At 35.5% G+C, this 23,203-nt stretch overlaps 1 long non-coding RNA gene across 1 annotated transcript in view; it reads left to right on the top strand.

Moving 5' to 3' along the window:
* Window positions 1–18,920, top strand: part of LOC138825790 (uncharacterized) — a 98,444-nt gene extending 79,524 nt beyond the window's left edge. Inside the window, exon 3 of the long non-coding RNA XR_011371518.1 lies at window positions 18,609–18,920. This is a non-coding gene — a long non-coding RNA (uncharacterized lncRNA). The remainder of the gene's footprint in view (window positions 1–18,608) is intronic.
* Window positions 18,921–23,203: the final 4,283 nt, after the last annotated feature.

The following is a 23,203-nucleotide window of genomic DNA, read 5'->3' on the forward strand; positions in this document are numbered from 1 at the left end:
CCTTCCTTCCTTCCTTCCTTCCTTCCTTCCTCTTTCTTTCTTTCTTTCTTTCTTTCTTTCTTTCTTTCTTTCTTTCTTTCTTTCTCTCTCTCCCTCCCTCCCTCCCTCCTTCCCTCCCTCCCTCCCTCCCTCCCTCCCTTCTTTCGTTCCTTCGTTCCTTCGTTCCTTCGTTCCTTTGTTCCTTCCTTCCTTCCTTCCTTCCTTCCTTCCTTCCTTCCTTCCTTCCTTCCTTCCTTCCTTCCTTCTATCCTTGTGGTACTGGAGATTGAACTCAACCTCACTCTTGCTAGGCAAATGCTCTACCACATGAGTCGAGATCTTAACCTGTTTTGCTTTAGTTTGCTTTTCAGATAGGATCTCATGCTCTTGCTTGAGCCAGCATTTTACCACAATCCTCCCAGTGAGTAACAGAGATGATAAGCCCAAAGCACTGCTATGCTAGGCTTGTTTTGTTGTCGTTATTTTTTGTTTTGATGGTAGTTTGTTTTCTTTATTTTTTATTTTCGAATATATTTTTATTTTCTTTGTACAAAGGAGTTGCCATTCAACAGAGCAGTTTATAAATACAGTGTCTTAATCAGTGTCACTCCATTGAGCATTCTCATCTGCCCCTCCCACCCTTTCCCTCACTCTTCTTTTTAGGTTATGTATTTTTTGCCATTTATCAAAGCAATTTGTGTATACAATGCATCTTGATCTGTGTCATCCCATCAACATCTTCACCCCTTACTTCCAGCCACACTTTCCCTTATTTTTCTGTTCTGTGTCATATACAATGCATTCATGCCTGCATTCTACTTATTTCTTCCATTCATTCTTCTACCCCTCTCCTTTGATCTCCCCCTCACAAGTACCGATTTCTTAGTGTTCATTTTGTTGGGCTTTTATTTAGTCTTTTACTAAATTAGACTTAGTCTTTGACTAAATGATCCTATTTGTGTTCTCCATAGATTCAATTATACTTCTGTTAGTTCATTTATAACCGCTTGGGTGCCACCCAGTGTGCCCATTTCTAGATCTCACTAATGAGAGAAACCATGCAACCTGTGTTTCTCTGGGTCTGGCTTACTTACCTTAACATAATCCTCTCTAAGTCTTTTCATTCCCTTACAAATGGTTTACTGTCATTCTTTCTAATGTCATTCTTTCCATTATATACAACATATATAATCATATAATATATAAAATGTAATTTATATATAATATATAAAATATATTATATAAAATATATATTATATATGTGTATATCTATACCACACTTTTTTCATGGATTTGTCCATTGAGGGGCATCTGGGTTTATTACATAATTTGCTTTTCGAGATAAGGTCTTACTAGCTTTTTCCAAACTGGTCTCAAATCAGGAGTTGCTCAGATAATTGGTTTGCACCTTCATGCCATGCTCTCTAGCATTGATTCTTTATAAGTCACCTAGACAACTACTAGTATAAACAAGCTTTGGCGAAAAGGTTAGCAGAATGCAAGCTGCAAAGGGAGTGTATGAAAACAATTTCAGGGACTAAGTCTACCTCTTTTATTTCCAACTGGGAAAGCTAACAGTGCAGCTGCATCTTGATGTTAAACTGTGCGTCCTTACTTGTTATATTTCACCCACTTGCCATTCAGAGCTGTTTATTAAGCATGTGCACTGAACAAGATCCCGAGCTGTACAAAAATGTTGAGGTATCTTGGTGCATTGTTTGACAACATGGACTCTGGCATTTGAAAAAATCGAGATTTAAACTCAGTAATAGAGCTTGAACAATTTCCTTAACTTCTTTGAGCCTCAGTGTCCTCATTTGTGAAATGAGACTCATTATAGCAAACTAGATATTGTTCTTATATGTAAGTCAACATACGACCAGGAATAGAGTCATCATCAAGAGAAAATGACTGCATTAATCATGTCATTGTTATTTTAGTAGTTGGCTATAATAAAAGATCAAGGAAATTTTAGTCAAAAAGAATAATGGGATTGCATGAAGCTGCAGAGCTTCTGTATGGCAAAGGACATAACTAGCAAGATCAATAGAAAACCCACAGATTGGGAAAAGATCTTCACTAGCCATACAACGGAAAAAGATCTCATATTTAAAATATATTTGGAACTCAAAAAGTTAAATCCCCCAACAACAAATCCTCAAAGAAACAACTTCAGAAAAGGTCAGATAAGTTGATGTTAGGGAAATGAACCCTAAGATATGTATTCAAATGTTTTTTTCTTTCAGGTGATTGTTTCTAACACATTTATAAGATTATTTCTTTGTTGCTTTGTATGTTCCTCCCCCATGGTATAACCCCTGCTTTCACTGTATTTGAGGTTGGTATAATTGTGGAGGGGAAGGGAAAAAACAAATCGTTTAAATAGGGATACTGGTGGACCCATTGCAACAATGAGATGTACAAGTCGTTATGTGGGAAAACGAGCTTTACAACTTTGGTGGGGGGGGGGAGGATTGGGGGAGTAGAGGGAGGATGGGAAGGGATGGAAAGGGGAAACAAAGGAGGAGGCTACAATGCTTGATAAGAAATGTACTCATTATCTTGCCCATGTAATTGTAAAAAATTTTAAAAAGAAACAATTGCCCTATAAATAAGTGGGCTAAAGACTTGAAGAGAAACTTCTCTGTAGAAGAAATAAGAATGGCCAATAGACACATGAAGAAATGCTCTGTCTAGCCATAAAAGAAATGCAAATCAAAACAACATTGAGATTCCACCTCACCCCAGTTAGAATGGCTAGAATCAAGAACTCTAAAAACAACAGATGCTGGAGGGGATGTGGACAGAAGGGGACCTTACTGCATTGTTGGTGGGAGTGTAAAATTGTTCAACCAGTTCGGAAAGCAGTATGGAGGTTCTTCAAAAGACTCCATATAGAGCTCTCCTATGACCCAGAAATCCCACTTTGGGGCACTTACCCAAATGATCACAAACAAGGCCTTACTAAGGCTACCAGCACAAACACACAATGGAACTCTATGCCTCCATCAGAAAGAATGACATTACCCCATTTGTTAGGAAATGGAAAGACGTGGAAAAAACCATATTAAGTGAAGTAAGCCAGGCCCAAAGAAACATCGGTCCCAAGGTTTCCCTTATTTGCAATAATTAGTATAAGTCAAGGACAAGCAGAAAAAGTCAAAAGCTATGTACATATGACCATATAAGATGGTGTTAAGCGAAATGAACCCCAAGATAGGGACATAATATCTTTTTTCTTTCTTGCTATTGTTTCTAATGTATTTATAATGTACCATGTGACTTTTTAGTTTCTCGTGTGTTCCTCCCCCATGGTATAATCTCTGTTTTCACTGTATTTGATGTGGGTGCCCTGCATCTTGTATATACATTTCTCTAATTCGGGGACAGGAAGGGGAAAAACAAAATGCTTGAATAAGGATACAGGTTGACCCATTGTAACAATATTGAGTAACGAAGTTTACAACTTAGGCAAGAGGCAGGGGAGGGAAGGATGGTAGGGGGAAAACAAAGGAGGAGGCAACAATGCTAAATAGGAAATGTACTCATTACCTTGCTCATGTAACTGTAACCTCTCTGCACAGTATTTTTTCAATAATAAACATACACAAAAATTTAAAAAAATTAAAAAATGGAATAGACTAAGAAAGGCATAATAAAGAAACACAATAGTATTTTAGGGCAAACTAGGAATTTGATCTTATAAGACAAGAAGTGGCAAGGACCTGCTGGGGAAGGGACTGACCATGGCATTGAGACTCTCCAGATAGCAGGCCATGGGAGTCATATATTATGAAATGGGTGTTGCTTTATAATACTTGAAGCTATTCAAGAAAAACCTTTGAGATCTCTAGCTTCCTGACATATTTGTATCTAGATAGATGACTTTTTATACTCTATGGTAAATGAAATGGAGGGACCAAAGTCTCAGCAAAGTATAATAATGAGGATGGTTGTGATAGTCATTTAAAATTGAACAAGTTTTGACAGGAAATTAGAAGGGAAGGTGATATGCAAATAGCCATGCATCATAAAATTGGAGAAAGTTTACAATAAATTGTAAGTGGAGAGTGCTTTCCCTTCAGATAACAAGAGGAATGCCAGTACCTCTAACACAGACAAAAATACATTAGGAAGAACCAAATTAGAAGGGACGTGAAGAGCTTAAGCTTAAACATGTTGGATTGCACATGTATTTGGGATATCTAACTATACATGTCTAGAAGGAATTTGCTTGGTGCAACTTGATATGTAAGGAGGATTTGAAAGATGTGTAAGTTGATGGAACACAGTAACACAAACATTAATACAGAAAGAGAAAGGCAACAAAGAAAGTATAATTGGAGGGATAAAATGAGAACTAGAATCTGATATACTAGAAAGTGCAGATCAGATTTTGAGTTTGCATAAAGTAAAAGACAATAAAAATTATGCACTGATGATAAAATCAGCATGCTCAATTCTGAATTCATCTTCAACCAATGTTTGTCTTTTTTAATGTTTACTGGGTGAATATAGTTTTAATAAAAAGATAACTCATAGAGAACTATCCAAAGCAGATGGGTTTATATTGAAAAGAGTTTTTCCAAACTGATGCAGGTCTGAAGAATGTCTAGCTTTGGTGGGTGCTAGTGGTTCACAGGTATAATCTAGCTACTCAGGAGGCTGAGATATGAGGATAGCCCAAAGAGTTCCATGTTCTAATCCTTGGATTCTGTGACTAGTTTACCTTCCATTGTAAAACAAAGTTTGCTGATATGATTAAATCAGGACTTTGAGACGGGAAGATTTCCATGGCAAGGCCAGTAGATAATCACAAAGGCCCTATAGTAAGAGAAAACAAGAGTCAGAACCAAAGTAAGTGTACCCTAGAAGCTGGAAATAGATTCATCTTGAGTTCTCCCCCACCCCCACCCCCAGGGAGAATGAGTGGACAACAACATCTTAATTTTAGGCCTTCTGACCTCAAAAAATATAAATTAGCATATTGTGTTAAGTCAATGAGTTTGTTTTAATTTGTTATAATAGCCATGAAAAATGTTTTGTCTTGTTCAAGCTCACATTGGGGAGTGATAAAGCCTTAGCGGAAATCATTGCCACTTTTACTGGAAAGATGTGTGCCAAGGTCTAGAAGGAGCCTTAGGACTATGGGAAGGACAGTTGAAGTTTTCTCTTAAATAGGATCTCTTAGAAATCTCTTAGACAATCTCTTAGAGAGTCACCTGGATGAGCTTGGATCTAAAACATGAGAATAACAGTTTCTTTCTGCTTGCTGACTAGATTTATCAATCACAGGATGCTTTGATGACCAAGTCTACTACTTGGTTGAATAGGTGATAAGTTGAGAGAAAAAGAGATGAAAATCTTAGTAATAGTAAGCTTGGAAAATTAAGAAGTAATTCTGGGCATAAACATGTGACCAGATCAAAGTAGGATATCTCGTTGTCTACATAAAGGTCCAAATGCAGATAGGAGAGTATCAGGGTAAGGGAAGATTGCTATTCTCGTTATGAGTTAACTGTTGAATCAATATTTTCTTCCCAAGGTAAGTACAAGGCCTAAAATTCAGTGATGATGGCAAATAAGGAAATACGATTAAAAAAGTTCATAAGTTCAAAAAATTGGAGAGAAAAGGAGCATGGAACAAAGTAGTTCTTGTCAGGCTGTTATTTCTTTGCATTGCAGATGGTTGAGGCTTAGAGTTAAGTAATATTAAAGCTAGAAAAGTCCTTAGAAGCAAGGAACATACTAGTAATTACTAAGCTTGGTTTGGTAAGTATTAAGGATTTGTACTGTTTTCTATTCATAAAATACTAACAACCATGGACATTCGTATACCCATCTGACAGATAAAGAATCTGAAGCTTAGAGGATTTAAGAATCTTTCCAAAGATTTTCAGTTCAAAGGTATTCTATAAATATTGGATACAAAAAATCAAATCTCCAATGAAAGATTTCAAAATCTCAAATGCATTCACTCTTATTTCTACCATATTGTTCCTCAGCGGTCTCAGAATAAATTTACTAGTCCTATCAAGGCTCCACAACAGCCAAAAAATAATAATCAAATGTAGACTCACTGTTATATTACTATAAGAAGTCACACCATTCTAATTTAACATTAATCCCTTTCTGGATGATATACATTGATACTTTCTCTTAGAACTGCCGTAAATCTTTGGTCATCAAGTAACATGTTTCTATAATCTTCCTGGGTTCTGATTATTTCTGTCCAGCAAGACACAGCCCAAATCACACTGCTTCAATTTCTAATTTAATGGAACATTAAGCATCCATTTTGGGCACCTAAATTATACAGCCCCTGTTATTTATAGAGCTTACAGGCAAAGTATTTAACTGAAAAAAATGGAAATAAATATAGGAAATAGGTGAATGTCTGTTTTCAAGTCTTACAAGTGATCTCACAATATTGTTAAGCCCTTTAGCTAATGAATGTTAAACAGTTTTAGAAATATTAAAATTAAAATTTAATTATTCACATCAACTAAGGACCTGCTAGTTTTCCTTCTGTGCTCTAAACAAATGTTTCTGAAAATAGCTCAGTTGTACTCTTATGTTATGTCATTCAGACATCTCTGGTGATAGTGGTTCATTAACAACTTCCTCTTCTCTTACCTCTCTCCATTCTCTTTTGTGCAATAAATCAACGCAACAATACAAATACCAGAACTGGATTCTCTGAAGTTTTGAATTTCATTCTTCTGGATGTGTAATGATACAAGATTTGCTATACCATGTTTCAGCTATAGGTCTGACTAATTTTTGAAATTGTTCTCATCTCTCTCCATCATGGGAACATTAAAGCCTCAGGCTCAGTAGATGGGTTTCTTCACTCCTTGGATTTAACAAAGAGGAAGAGATAGAACAGACAAAGGAGAAAAGAGAGAGTGCTGGAAGTACAGAAGTAAGCTATAAGTAACTTCAATGAAAAATTAGGAATAATGTTTCCCAACTTAAAGGTTCTTGTGGTAAGAAAGAGCAAAGTAATTGAGACCAGTACAGGAGACATCTAACGATGTGAGAAGGCCCAATAGATGATTAGGTCATGGGAGTTCTGATCTCATCTGGCAGATACGTGCTTTAAATAAGCACATAGACCTTGTGTGCCGTTCTGCCTCTTGACAGCTGAGGACATATTTACTCCCCTTCCAGCCCCCATAAATATGAGAAATAGATTTATATTGTTTACAAATTGCTCAGTATAATATGTTTTATTGGAATAGCCTAAATGCACTAAGACCCTGTTCATCCATTAACTCATTCATTCAATGAGTATTCATTATGTAACTTCTATCTGTACAGCACTGTTCTATATGCTGAGAAATAGAAGACAGACAAGATCAATGGTCTCATAGTGAGCAAGTGACATTTGAAGGTAAAAAAGATCATAGAGAATATGCTGATTTGGAGAAGCTTGACTTTTATTCTTTCTGTATTGATGTAGCCTTGTGAATTTATTCATGCACAAATTATAGTGTCTTATAACTGGCTTTCAAAAAAGGAAAACTTAGTGTCTCAAATAATGTATTCTATAACTAGGGTATCTCTAGACACAGTTAACTTAATCTTCTAAGAATATTCTCCAATGGTGAAGCATTGTAAACACATCCTCAATGTATTGCTTTTATTTCCTGGTTGCAAAATGGCAACCTAAATGATAACCTGAAGCTTGAAGTAATAAAACAATTAGAGAATTAGGGATTCATTAGTTAGTAGTAGATTTGAAATAACCCAAACAAAACTGGCTTAAAAAGGTATAAATATTTTATTTTTGTGTTGAAAGAAATATAGAGTCACACCACCCACAGTTGTTAAGGTGTTTCCTTGTAGATGTCAGACACGTTTCTTCAACCATCTCCCCAGCCATTTCTGGAATGAGCAGCCCTTCCGCTGAGACTGCTGCGTATTTCATTCCTATCTGAAAAACCAAAGTGTAATGAGCAAGTAAGAAAGTAGTTGTAATACAGCTCTTTCAAAAAGGACTTCCCAGAGGTAGTCTCAAGATTCCTGCCTAAGTCTTACTAAGTAAGGAATTAATTGCAATTCCACAATTACAGCAACAGAATCTGTGAAATGTGTTCTCATAGCAGAATATCAGTATTTTTGAATGATTTTTAAAATCCATATAATTAGTCAGACAAGGGGGATTCATTGTGACATTTCCATAAATGTGTAAAACCCCATCAGCTCCATCAACCTTACCCCATCTATCACTATCACCCAATTCCCACTAAAAAGTGATACAGAAAAATTAAAATTGGGGAGACATAGTCTGGCACTGAGACGTTTTTATTTTTTTCTTCTGTTTGTGTGTGTGTGTGTTCTTCTGTTTGTGTGTGTGTGTGTGTGTGTGTGTGTGTGTGTGTGTGTGTGTGTGTGTGCTGGTCCTGGGGCTTGAACTCAGGGACAATAACCCCCTCTCCCTGGTCACTGTCCCTGAACTTTTTTTGGTCAAGGCTAACACTTTAATGCTTGAACCACAGCTTCACTTGTGGCTTTTTTTTTGTGTGTGGTTAACTGGAGATATCAGTCTCATGGACTTCTCTGCCTTAGCTAGCTTTGAAACGTGATCCCCAGATCTCAGCCTCTTGAGTACCTAGGATTAAAGGTATAAGTCACTGGCACCTGGCAGGGAAGTCTTTTCTCATGCCGTAGAGAGTAAGCGAGCTCAACAAAGCATAGCAGAGAGCAGAGAAACTTTAAAAAATGTTGATTTAAATCTTGCCTCTGCTCTGTATAAGCTTTATATACTTACATGACACTTTGCCTCTCTAAGGTTCAAGTTGCCAGTGGATGAGAAAGGGATTCTCAGTTAACAGTGTCTTTGACAGGGTAATGTGAAATCAGTATTTCAACAAATGATCAAAATATATAATGACGTGAATGTATAAGAATGATGCAACGATATCTACTATTTTGGCACAATTGATATGCTAATAAAACATTTGTCCAAGGAGAGCTTTATTTTACTATTGACATTATCCCAGTGACTAATACAGTATATCAATTGACTTGATCTTTGGTTAAAAACAAAACCACAAAAATCAAAACAATGACTCTAGATGGACTTTCCTAAATTCTGTAGGTAGGTCGCAAATCAGCATCCACCCTCTATGCCTTGTGTGTGTGCCTACAGAACTTGACCTTAGATACTTTATTTTGCAGCAACCACTGGTTTTATTTTCTACTTTCCATGAAGGACTCTGGGACATTTTAGTATTGCTATAAGTTGGACACTCAGCTGCAAAACAAACTCTCATAACATATGGTATGGAATACAACTAATGCTAGAGTTCCAAAAAGGAGATAAAAATCCCAAGGAACTAAAAATATTTTCTTTAAACAACCTTTTTTAGTGCAGCTGCCGCTTTGTTAGACCAGCTGTTACTATCCCCCAAAGGGTATTTCTCACATAGAAATACATTTTTAAAATATAATTTAGTTCTTATTGCTGAAACTGAATCGTGTATGTGTAATGTTCTGACATTTCTACCACTGAAAGAAAGAGAAAGGGGCTTTGAAGGAAAATACAATGTTAAGAAAAGATTTGTGAAAAGTAGTGTTTACTGCTGGTGGCTGACACCTGTAATTCTGGCTACTCAAGAGGCTAAGATCTGAGGACTGTAGTTCGAAGCCAGCCCAGACAGAACTGTTTGTGAGAGTTTCATTATATTTAAAAGTTCGGCTCCATTTTTGGCATTTCTGTAGTTTGAAAAAGACTCTGTATTTGGAATGTGAATGTCATTCTCAAGAATGAATTCTTAACTTCCTGAATAAGACTATGAAGTTTAAAAAATATTCTTTTATTTTAGTTCAGATGGACCTAGAAAATTCATTCTAAAGAGAAAAGTTATTACCTCTTTTTCTACTCATATCTGTTACCTTCTGATGTAAACACAGAAATAGACATAAATTATAGAGCTGTTAGTACAGCAAAGTAAGTAACATTTTATATTAGGAAGAGAATGATTTTTTAATATCAGAATACCTATGCTGACCATGACTCTTGCCATGACTTAGAAGAGTACAAAGAGGTGAGTTTACCATAACCTCTCTAGAACTCAGTTTCCAATTCTGTACAACCAAGAATTGTACTCACTCAATTCTAAAGACTCTTTCATGTCTAATGTTCAAAGCTGATTTAAGATGCTGTTCTTAGGGAAGAAACACTCACAAATAAAAAGTGGAAAGCACAAGTAGCTCTCTTCTGGACACCTCATGTGACTCATGCCTTTCTAGAGTTACAGACAATAAAGAGAGCTGCTTGCATTTTAAAAAGCAAAAGATTTTTGTACAATTTATTGAAAAACAACTGCTTTCTAGAAGCTGGCAAAGTGTGATAAGAAAGTCACATGTCCTCCAAATCCAACACTAAAAATTTCAACTTATTTAGAAAGTGTACATGAAAAAAATAATCACTGATAAGCAATTATCTTTTTGCAAATCTTATGTGACTTTGAAATTGTGACTAAATATGAAAAGCACAATTGGCACAAATGAGGACTATCCATATCTCTAAGACATGTATAATTCTAGTGGTAGATTGGTGCCTTTCTTTATGGCATGGGAACTCCAAGAAAACCCATACATAATACCAACAATGGACTTCAAGGTCAGTGGTTTGTTGTGGTGGATTTTTCTACTGCCCATCAAAATTTCAATTTCAGTACTCAGATGGGATAACCAATCTTAATTTGTTAATATGTAAAAAGATTCATAGCTTTAGTCTCCAAACAGTATGTCAGGAATCAGCTATGGCTGAAAATAAGAATTTTAAGGCCAGGGCTATTGCGTAGAAATTTTCATCAGTTTCTAAGATATTAATATCTATCAATATCTAGAAAATCTGATAGATTTTGTTGTCTCTGGTAAATGAGTTTGAAATAGAGAGCTCATCTGACTATCCAAATTAATTTAAAATGTCAAGGAAGTATTTGCAGTATAAGTTTCCATGCTTATAACTGCCTGTAAGAATGATTTCTGTCTTCCTAAGTTGCTACTTTGGCATTTCTTTCCTAAACTCCAAACCGGTATGGAACATAGACAGAAGGTGATAGATTTCAGATGACAAGAGACAAAAGATATTTTCACCTAAAAAAGAAAAACTCAATAGCAGATTATTGGGGGAAATTATTATATTAGAAGGTAAGGAAGACCACAAGGAAAAATAAATGATTTAGATTACCTAATACTGATACATTTAAATGGCATTCCCTTTTCAAAAACTTAGATTTTCTAAATTAGATTTCTTAAAGTTTCTTTTTTCTAACCTTTCTGGTCTTTTGTGGCTTTTTTTTCCAGGGCTGAGGACCGAACCCAGGGCCTTAGCGCGTTCCGGGCGGGCACCCTTCCGCTGGGCTAAACCTCCAGCCCCTTTCTAACCTTTCTGAAAGGACACAATTCAGCCTCTTTCTTGATGGCACTGTGATGACAACATGTGTAATAATGACTTTACTGTGCAGGGATCAAATTGCTTCTGCTTCATATTTTTATTTTTACCTTAATCCTTCTTTGATTTTGTGCAAATTGATGTCAATTATTCTGCCTTCAATTTGCCCATCTTTACTTATTCAGGAAGTATAATTTTATAGAGGAGAGATTAGGGGCTCTACTTTTATTAAAATTATGCCTATTCAGATGCTGATAGCTAGAAGAAAAATAAATCCAAGTATAAGTTACTTAAGGATTGTGAAAATAATTTTGGTTTATTTTCTATTTTAATATTTTCTTTAAATTTCTTCATTTTCTATATGTTTGCTTTGTTGTAAAACCACTGATATTTTTGCCTTGATATTGTAGCCAGTTCTTTCAGTTTTGAGTGTGATTTCTATCAGTACAAGTTAAATGGAATCCTTTATTTATCATGGTTATAAATTGTTTTATTTTATTTTATTGTAAAGTTGATATACAGAGGGGTTACAGTTACATGTCGGGAAATAATACACTCTTTTTGAACAGTGTCAACTCTTCTCATTTTCTCCCAGTTTTTCCCTTCTGACCCCCTCCCACAAATTGTACACTTCATTTTCGTTTTTTGTTGTTAATAAATTTTTTATTGTAAAAATACGGTACAGAAAAAAAATACGGTACAGAGGGTTACAATTACATGAGCAAGGTAATGAGTACATTTCTTATCAAGCATTGCTGCCTCCTCCTTTGTTTCCCCTTCCCATCCCTGCCCTCCCATCTCCACGACTACACTCCCCCCCCCCCCCCCACGAAGTTGTAAAGTTCGTTTTTCAACATAGCATCTTGTACATCTCATTGTTGCAATGGGTCCACCTGTATCCCTACTTAAACAATTTGTTTTTCCCTTCCCCTCCCCGAATTATACAAACATCAAATACAGTGAAAACAGGGGTTATACAGTGGGGGAGGGACATACAAAGCAACCAAAAAAAAAAATCACCTTATAAATATGGTGGGTCCAAGACGGTGACGCAACAGTAGGAAAACACCACAGCTCTCTCTAACCAAATACAGTTTGGGTTTTAACGCTCTGTTTCTTCAAAAGACCAACAACAGGGCTGGGAAGGTGGCTCAGTGGTAGAGTGAGTGCTTGCCTGAGGCCCTGGGTTCGATTCCTCAGCACCACATAAGCAAAAAGAAAAAAGCCGGAAGTGGCGCTGTGGCTCAGGTGGTAGAGTGCTAGCCTTGAGCTGAAGAGCTGAGGGACAGCGCCCAGGCCCAGAGTTCAGGACCCACAACCGGACCCCCACCCCCCAAAAAAAAGACCAACAACAACAAAAAGGTAATTACTCAAAGAGACAAGGAAGTGAAAAAAATAAAAAGTAAAAACTCCAGAACCTATACAAAGACAGTTCGTTTTCTAGATAGTGTCTAGTGGGTATTACTGCTGAATTATTTTACCCTTTGTCCCATGTCTGTGCTCTCCCTTACTTATCACAAAACAGATAAACTTACAACGCAAAAGGTACAGAACAGCAACAAAGAGGAAAAGAAAAATCAAAAACAAAAAGCAAATTAACAAAAAAAACCCCTCTTTTTCCATTTCTTGGAGTACATTTTGATAAACATATATATATATATATCATATGTCATATCATTATATAATTGTATGCACATACTATGAGCCTTTATGATCCTCTTCTAAGAATATCCCCCTTTGGTCTCACTGTGTGAATGTCTAGAGCCCTGTATCATTCATCATGTCCAAGTGTATTTTTTGTCTTTTGTTTATTTGTAGATTGATAGTCACATTCTAGTTACAACAAATGAAGGAAATCATGCTACCTATGTTTCTTTGGTCTGGCTTACTTCCCTGAATAATATTTTTTCAAGTCTTTGTATTTCTTAATGAATGGGGCAATGTCATTCTTTCTAATGGAAGTGTAGAATTCCATTGTGTATGTATACCACATTTTCTTGATCCATTCATCCACTGTGGGGCATCCGGATTGATTCTATATCTTGAACTACTGCAGTGAGCATGGTTGTGCTGGTAGCTTTTTAACAATTTGTTCATGAAGTACCATATATTTTGTAGTGTGTGCATGCACGCACACAGTGCATTTTGAACAAATTCATCTCTTCCATCACATTCCCATTTCCTCCCTTCATCCTGCAGATGTCATCTTGGTAATTACTTTTAAATGGCTTGGATAAAACTTCCTTTGAGCATGATCTTTTGCACTTGTAAAATTCCCCCTTAGGATTGGTTGAGTTAAATGAAATAGACTTAGCAGAGTGGCTGGAACACAGAAGGTGGTTAAACATAATTAGTCCTCACTTTAGTAATTTTAGTTAATGGAGGAAAAAAATTTAAGAGAATGAAATTTAAAATAGAAACTCTAAAATGACAATTATTTTGGTAATTAAGTTGGTTTCTCCCAATGTTTCATACTGTGGTCCAGAAAGCTTGATTTAGGAATTAGAGAAAAATCCTGTATCTTGTTGAGTTGTAATATTTTAGAGTTAGGAGGAGATTTCAGGAACTACTGGACCTAAATCATTTATTTTATAGTTGAAAATAATGGAAGGAAGATTTATTTCTTACTACAGCAATTTTGTTTCCAGCATTTTTTCCAAGTGTGAATCATCACTTCACTTTCAGAAGTTAATTTAGGATTATGTGCTATCACATTAATAGGATTCCTGAGCCCCTGGGCTTCAGACTAGAGGCTGGAATGGAAAGAAGACAAAGCCAAAAGAGAAAAAAATGCTAGAGAAAGCCTGTGTTTGGGTATCAACCCAGCAGCAAATCCACAGTGATAACAACTATCTCCACCTCTGACTAAAAATATATATGAGGAAGGAAAAGCTCTTCCATGTGACAGTAAAACTATGGTTTTAAGCAAAGCAGTCACCTCCTCACTGGATTATGAAGTACCTTAATTAAGAGCATTGGTATGCTGTCTGGTCAGTATTGTGGTATTTATATTGGTATTGTGTCTGATTGTTATGGAATACAGCTGAAGAAGTGAGTTGCATTTGGAAGAATCTGTGTCAGAAGAGGGGCTATGATAATTAGGTAATGTATTTCTTTTGTTCTTACTCTTAATTGGAGTAATACAGCTCTTCTATTTTTTAAACTAATATTAGACCATGCCTCCCATTTTCTCAAATGTGCTAATTTTGAGGAGGAGGAATAAGAGAGTTCTTGTACTGCTTATGAAAAAGTGTTGAGTATTCCTTTGACAAGCTTCTAATTCTTAAGACACAGCTCTCTTTTTCCTGGAACTGTTTTTGTCTGTTGTTGCTATCTGAAAGCAACCACCTGGTTGGAGGGGAAAGAATTTAATTAAGTTCTTTATGACTGATTTAAATTTGAAAGGCAAAAAATAGAAACACAATTGTTGAACCTATGATCTCATTGCCTCATTTTTCTGCAACTTCTTCTACTCTCCCCTGCAGCTATTTTATTAGGTTTATGTGTATTGGATTTCAGATTTATATTTTTCTGCACATGAAACAAATATAAAAAATTTTGAAGGAATATTACTATCCCAAAACTCCCTTACCCAAAGGCTCAATATAAACAGGTAGGTCAGTGTGGATATAAAGCATTTAATAATGGTGATGACTTAATCACTTATTTGGATATTCATTTTTTAATTCTTTTGATAATTAAGAGTCCACTGTAGTCAGAAATCATACTAAAGAATACTGACAGAATAGCAAAACACTTCAACCTTTCTCAGAATTTAATCCTCAAAGAATATTAGAGAAATACTTTGTTTACATTTGGAGTTCTGGGCATTAGAAATGTTACTCCTCTCCATCCTATAAGTTCTGGACTGATCATTTGGTCTCTCCTTTCCACAATTTCTTCACCTGTAGAATAAGGTAACTGGATATGACCCACAATAGTTATGCTCAAGAATGCTTCATAGAGTTTGTGGCAAAAGTCTTAGTTCTGGTCATGACAAACAGTGTGAAACGTGAGAGTGAGCATTTATAAATGCTCACCTCAATTTGATGGAGTGATTCTATATTTCTAGAATATCATAAACATTTTTGAGTTTGATCTTTGAAATTTTCATTTTATTTTTCTACTAATTCATTGCTATTGTACATTATAGAAATGTCAGTTCACAGTGGACTTAAAAGTGAAAAGTGGTCTCTCATGACAGTTCATAGCCCATGCCCCTCAGTAGATGAATGGATCAAGAAAATGTGGTATATATACACAATGGAATTCTATGCCTCCATCAGAAAGAATGACATTGCCCCATTTGTTAGGAAATAGAAAAACTTGGAAAAAATTATATTAAGTGAAGTAAGCCAGGCCCAAAGAAACATAGGTCCCATGGTTTCCCTTATTTGTAATATCTAGTAGATGTATGAGTCAAGTGGAAAAGGTCAGATAATGTGATGTCAGGAAAATGAACCCTTAGATATGTATTTTAATGTTTTTTTCTTTTATGCATGTGTTTCTAACGCATTTATAAGATTATCTCTTTGTTGCTTTGTATGTCCCTCCCCCACAGTATAACCCCTGCTTTCACTATATTTGATGTCAGTATAACTTGTGGAGGAGATGGGGAAAAACCAGTTGTTTAAGGATACAGGTGGACCTGTTGCAACAATGAGAAGTACAAGTTGTCATGTCCAAAACGAGCTTTACAACGTCGGTGCGGGGTGGGGGGGGGGGGTGGGGGGGGAGGGGGGGAAGGAGAAGGATTGGGATTGGGATTGGGATTGGGGGGGAGGGGGGACGCTGGGAAGGGATGTGAAGGGTAAACAAAGGAGGAGGCTGCAATGCTTGGTAAGAAATGTATGCATTATCCTGCCCATGTAATTGTAACTCCTCTGTACAGTATGTTCACAAATAAAATAAAATAAAATTTAAAAAAAAGAGAAAGATTTGTAGAGCCAAGACTTCCTTTTTGTGGAGAATCAAGATATAAACTGATACACAGGAAATCCCAATACTCACACATTTATCACACACAATTTTGGCCAAGTAAAATCAAGAAATAAATTGAAAAATCAAAAGAAATTTCAAAAACTGAAAAGCTTAATTTATATGAAGAAACTGTCAGTTGGTCTTGCTTTATCATTACTCATGTTTAACTAATTGTGAGATCTGTTGAGTGTTTTCCTGCTCTTAATTTTGTGAAAATATGCCCTTCCTGGAAGCAAATGGTGCCAAAACATGAGGAAAAAATTAATGTGCTTAATTTAAATAATGTACAAATTTTAGATTGAGGTTCCTCAAAAAATCAAAAATAAAACCTGGTGAAGATCCATTCCGCTTCTGAGTATATAACCAATATAGTTAAAATTTGTTTACTAGAGAGACAGATGCACAACTATTGCTACACTATTCACAAATGTCATTACGAAATCTGCCTAGGTACATATAAACAGATGATGGACAAATAACATGGTTATATGCTGGGACAGTGGCTCGCTCACGCCTATAATTCTAGCTCCTCAGTAGGCTGAGATCTGAAGATTGCTGGTCAAAGAAGCTCAGATAGACACAATCCTCAAGATTCTCATCTTCAATTAACCATCAAATATCCAGAACTAGAGACATCAATTAAGTGGAAGAGCACCAATCATGAGTGAAAAAGCAAAGCAAGAGCATAAAGCTTAGAATTCAAATCCCAGTACCTATACATACACAGACACACAGACACACACTCATACACAAAAGATATATATAATATATAATGTTACACTATTATATATTATATACTATATAAAACTATATTATATGTAGCTTTACTCAGTCATAAAGAAGAATATAATTGGGACTAGAGATCATTGTGTTAAATGCAATAAGCCAATTCCACAAAGACAAATATCACATGTTTCCTTCATATGTGATCGTAAAGAAAAAGAAAAGGACATAAAAGTAAAAAGAAGACTATACATATATTGAAGAAAGTAAACGGCATAGTATAATGAAAGAGTAATAGAAGGGTTGAATTTAACCACTGTACCTTATATATATGAATGGAAATATTGCAATGAAATCATTCACATGGTACAATTAATACACATTAAAAGCATATCTTAAGTATTAGTAGAATGTTTAAGACTGATGCTTTAACACTTCTGACTCAGAAAATGCAAAATCTAGTTTTTCAGGTTACATCTCTAGAAATCTGATTAGTTTTTTTTTTTACTTTAATTTTATTTGTGAACATACTGTACAGAGGAGTTACAATTACATGGGCAGGATAATGTGTACATTTCTTACCAAGCATTGCAGCCTCCTCCTTTGTTTACCCTTCACATCCCTTCCCAGCCTCCCCCCTCCCCCCCAATCCCAATCCTTCGCCTCCCCTCCCCCCCCCCGACGTTGTAAAGCTCGTTTTGGACATGACAACTTGTACTTCTCATTGTTGCAACAGGTCCACCTGTATCCTTAATCAACTGGTTTTTCCCCATCTCCTCCACAAGTTATACTGACATCAAATATAGTGAAAGCAGGGGTTATACTGTGGGGGAGGGACATACAAAGCAACAAAGAAATAATCTTATAAATGCGTTAGAAACACATGCATAAAAGAAAAAAACATTAAAATACATATCTAAGGGTTCATTTTCCTGACATCACATTATCTGACCTTTTCCACTTGACTCATACATCTACTAGATATTACAAATAAGGGAAACCATGGGACCTATGTTTCTTTGGGCCTGGCTTACTTCACTTAATATAATTTTTCCAAGTTTTTCCATTTCCTAACAAATGGGGCAATGTCATTCTGGATCAAGAAAATCTGATTAGTTTTTATTTTGACTTGGAGTTGTTTTTTTATTTCTATAAGAGACTCCCTATAACTAACCAGAAGTGGCACTGTGGTTCAAGTGATAGAGCGCTCAACTTGAGCTGAAGAGTGCAGGGACAGCACCCAGGCCCAGAGTTCAAGCCCCATGACCGACCAAAAAAAAATAGTGTAAACCATGCACTCATAATTCCATGCAGTAATGTACAATGTAGCCTATTCTTAAAAAGAAAAACATTTTCCTTGATGCTTCCTCGAAGGTGTTTTTCACAGATGTTTCTCAAAATGAAAAACCTACTCACATCTTGTGGTGTTGGATTTTGTTTGTAAGTTTGTTGGTTTGGAGAGGCAGCCATGTAACATTATTATTATCATTATTATTGTATTATTATTTTATTTCAGATGGCTTCACTTCCTACAAGGCCCAGATATTAAAAGATGAACTTTTAAAGAAGCAAAATCTCTTACAAAGAAAGAAACAAGAATCTAGAGATCAAGTTCTGCCCACAGACACTCTGCCTGCCCAGTCAATGAGGACAAACAAGCCAAAAATATTTGGGCCTTCTAGTAGATATAAAAAAAATGGAGCGAAAGGAACGATATTGAATTTTTTATATACTTGATGAAATTTTATTACTTTTAATGTTTCACTCCTTCAGCATGTGAATCCATTCCTCCCCCAATACTGCCACCACTTGTCTGCACTTCCCATTTAATTTTTATCCCAGTGGGAGTAAAGAAGAAAAATCAAGCCATTATATGATTTAATTCAATAGATATTGATTTTTATTTGCTTTGCAAATTTTTGTCTGTTAACTCTTACAATATATGATTGTCTCTGAGGAGTTAAATCAGAGATGGCATTAGTTTTCTTCTTTACTCTTTTCATGTATGTAAAAATATTTTACAATGGACATTTACTAATAGTTTAATCAAAAAAATGTTTTGCCTACATGTCATAAAATATACTAAAAGTCTGATGTGTGATAAAATATCTGTTAAAATATGTTAAAAGTCTGAGACTGATATCAGACTCAGCAGATGTTTTAGGTGAGAGAAAATGGTTTCCTTAAGGCTCAGGAATATAAATAATAAATCCAGATAATATCTATTACATTGAATCTAGAATTTGGATTCTTTTTCAGAAATTTTTTCCAAATGTGAATGATAATTGTTTTGTGGCAACAGAGCTTTATTGGCATCCATATTGAATTAACCTCAAATTACGATGTTGCATTTAAATCTAAACATGAAGCCATTTACAACTCAGAGGAGAAGACCCTAATTCTCTTCTCTTATCAATGGTTGCTTTTCCTTGGTTTTGAGATACCTGGCACAAAATGAAATAGAGATGGGCCAATAGTTAGGATTTGACCAACACAGAGATTTAGATGATTCAGTGCAATGGTCCCCCTAGCTAGCACCTGTTTCTCTACTGCCCAACATAATGAAAACAAATGTGGGGCACTATGGGAATCTGGCATATGTAAACACATCTCTGGTGGATTGCAACTCCATTCTCCTTTCTCAAAAGCTGGATTTTGTGACTTTAGAGTGACCAAGAGCTAACATCATCTGCCTTATATTAAAGTCAAACTCTTAATTGTCAAGAGTCTTATCTTTTCAGTGCCCTTACCTCTGTGCATTAAAACCGGGAAATAAAATCAAAGCCTGCTTTTACTTCTAAATTCGCAAGAATAGTTTCTGGAAAATATAGAAGTCACAAATAATAATATTCTGAAATTCTGCTCTCTACAGATAAGTCACAAAATAAACAGCTAGTATTTATTTGAATGCCACCTGATAATAGGAAAGGGACTTTCCTATTTGATTTTAATAGAAGCAGTTACTTCATCCATGTGTGAACCATTCCAAGAAAATATATTTGAAGCAAGCAACAGCACATATGCCCTGGAAGGGCAGCTGTATTAAGATACCACATGTCATTTTCAAGGATGGAAAAGCATTATTTTTTGGGGGAAGTCTCCTTAGGTAAACAAAAAGATAAATATGTTTTGCTTTTTTCCTCTCAGGTATATGCACAGTTTTTTAAAACCTTACCTTTTCTATTAAATGTTTAACTTCCTTTTCTATTATAGTATCACATCCTTGAAGACTCAATCTTCTTTATTTGATTAATAACATAGACGAAAGTAAAGAATTAAAACTAAAGAAGCATCCATAGAGCATGTTATAGAACACCACTTTAAAAGATCAAACCTAAAAATCATGAGCATAGAAGGAGAAAAGTTTAAGCTAAAGGCATAGAAAATATATTAGTAATATAATAGAAGAAACCTTCCAAAACCTTGAGAAAGTGGTGGCTATCAGTCATAGGAGGCTTCATGCACTCAAAATAGACAAGACTTGTAAAGAACTCTCATTATATCATATTACAGTTAAATATTAAAGATACAGAAAAAGGAAAGTACATTTTATTCACATAGGGCAAAACCACAAAGAAATCCCTTTATGCAATTAATATATACTAGTGAAAAATAAAAAAGGCCATTTTCCAGAAGAAAATAAGTGCTTAACTGTGAGTACAATAGTACCAAAATACAATTCTGACACATATTGTAAATTTATAGTGCTGGCTAATATATCACATGAAAATGTTTTCTATATAAAATAGATAGTATTGCTGCACAACCTATACCAATGGAGAATTAGAATTTGGAATGGAAGCATGTGTCATGTTGTATCTTGTTGCAACAATAAGATTTCAAATGGCCTGAATTTCTCCAGGATATTTTATTTGAGGGGTCACATGGAGGGGCAGGGAGGCCAAACAATGTGGAGGTTGCACTCCAGCTTGGCCATTAAAATTTAACTATACAATTTAGCTTATCTGAATCTCAGTTTATTTAGCTTTCAAAAAGAGAATTATAAATATTTATAATATTGTTAACCATATTCAAGTTCACTGGGCACTGAAGGTTCACATCTGTAATACTAGCTACTCAGGAGGCTGAGATTATGGTTAGAAGCCAGCCCACACAGGGAAGTCCATGAAACTCGTATCTCTGATTAATTGCCAAAAAGACAGAAGCAGAGCTGTGGCTCAAGTCATAAAGTGTTATCCTTGAGAATAAAAAGCTCAGGGATAGCACTGAGGCCCTGAGTTCAAGTCCCAGGACCGGCACACACAGAATAAAAAGGAATGTAAGAATTAATGAATAGTACTCTACACACAGTAGGCATTTAATAAGCATAACTTTTATCTTTCTTTTGCCCTTTTAATGAACTGTCTATAAGGACAAAATGTTTACATTTTAATATTTTTGAAAGTAGAATCATTTCTAAACTAAATTCCATTTCCTTTTTTCTTTCTAAATAGGATGGGTAATTCACATTTTTGTTAATGGGCTCAGAATCAGAATTTCTGGCAAACTCAATGCCATGATGACTTCAGACCCTAATTAAATGTTTGAAAAATATTTTGTACCTATACTAAATTACCCTGAATCACTTTTATTTTTAAACTTACATGTTTACTTTTCCCCAGCATTTTTATGTAAATATTTTCAATTTGATGCATATTTTTTTTGCAGGGTACCTGTTGAAGTCCATCTACTGTACTCTAATGTGTTGCATTTTTTTACACAGAGTAGCAATAACATTTTAGATTTACATGTCAAAGACAGTATGATAGATCTGAAACTATACTTTGACCAAATTAATTATTTACGTAAGTAAAGAATTCAGCAGTTCATTTGGACTTCTAAGAGACTTCCATTCCTCATGCTTTCTTTTCTAAGTTCTGGCTGCACTTTCAATACTTGCCTCTGTCAGATGTGTGACAGTCTGTCTCCTTCTTCTCCAAGTTGATAGCCAATCTGTCATCTGCATGCCCTTTACAGTCCTTCCAACCTCCATATTCCCCATTTCCAGACTGCCACCTTCCCTATTTTTGTATTTCAAAATCTAAATCTAGCAAGCCAAGTTATCACTCTGGGTACCATTTATTTTTATTGCTTTCTTATCAGCTGTCAAAACAGCTGAATGTTAAACAATTGGCTGGTTTCCAAAAACAGCATTAGGAATGTGAGAAGGAGAGGTAATTAGAGTAGCTCTGTGAGCTACTTACTCTGAAGAATCATTTTGGACCCAGAAAGCCATTGCCTTCAGAATAGCCTTTATTAAAAACAAACTATTCGTCTTAATTTCATTTTTTCTCCCATATGAATCATGGAGTTATTAATATACTTGCCATTGCATTTATCAGGAAGATAAGAATCCACTTTCATCATACAGCAGTATCAGAAAAGGTTCATCAGTCTAAGCAAAAATTTACTCCTATCAAAAGTGTGCCTCTGGAGGTTTTGTCGCAAAAGCTAGGACTCAGCAATACTATAGAACCAATATTAGTTGGTTCCATTCTGACCTTGAGGTAGGTGAATAATTTATGCTTCATTGACCTTTTCCAGCTTCAAGACTGTTGAAGCCACAAAGCAATTAGCTAGACCTATCTTCTTTCCTGTATTCAGGGGCTCCCAGAATATTCCAACAGTCTTAAATCAATCTTTTAACATTTCATATCCATGAAGTCAGGTAAAAATGCCCTTTTTGTTCAGTATTTTACCTGTTTGTTTTCGGAAATGTAAACATTTTATTTTTAAACGCAATCATCTGGGCATTCGTATTTAAAAATTATCTAATAATGAGTACAATTTCTTTCCATATCAATTCCCCCAGGCCTCGTCTTTGAAGGGAATTTTTGTTAGCAATTTCTTGCATCTATTTCTGGAAATATTGTCTACTCACCACAAGCATGTACATATTTTAGCAATCTTAAAGTACAGATCCTATGCTACTTCTCCAGGGGAGATGATGGTATCATAAAAAAAAATGGAGAAATATTATTTGCTTTTCTATTTTAAGACAGCCTTTGGGCAAGACAATGCTAATTCTGTTTTATTATTATTATTTATTGTGAAAATACTGTACAGAGGGGTTACAATTACATGGGCAGGATAATGAGTACATTTCTTATA

Source organism: Dipodomys merriami, unplaced genomic scaffold (assembly GCF_024711535.1).
Source record: "Dipodomys merriami isolate MVZ:Mamm:240054 unplaced genomic scaffold, mDipMer1.0.p SCAF_14, whole genome shotgun sequence".
Taxonomy (NCBI): domain Eukaryota; kingdom Metazoa; phylum Chordata; class Mammalia; order Rodentia; family Heteromyidae; genus Dipodomys; species Dipodomys merriami.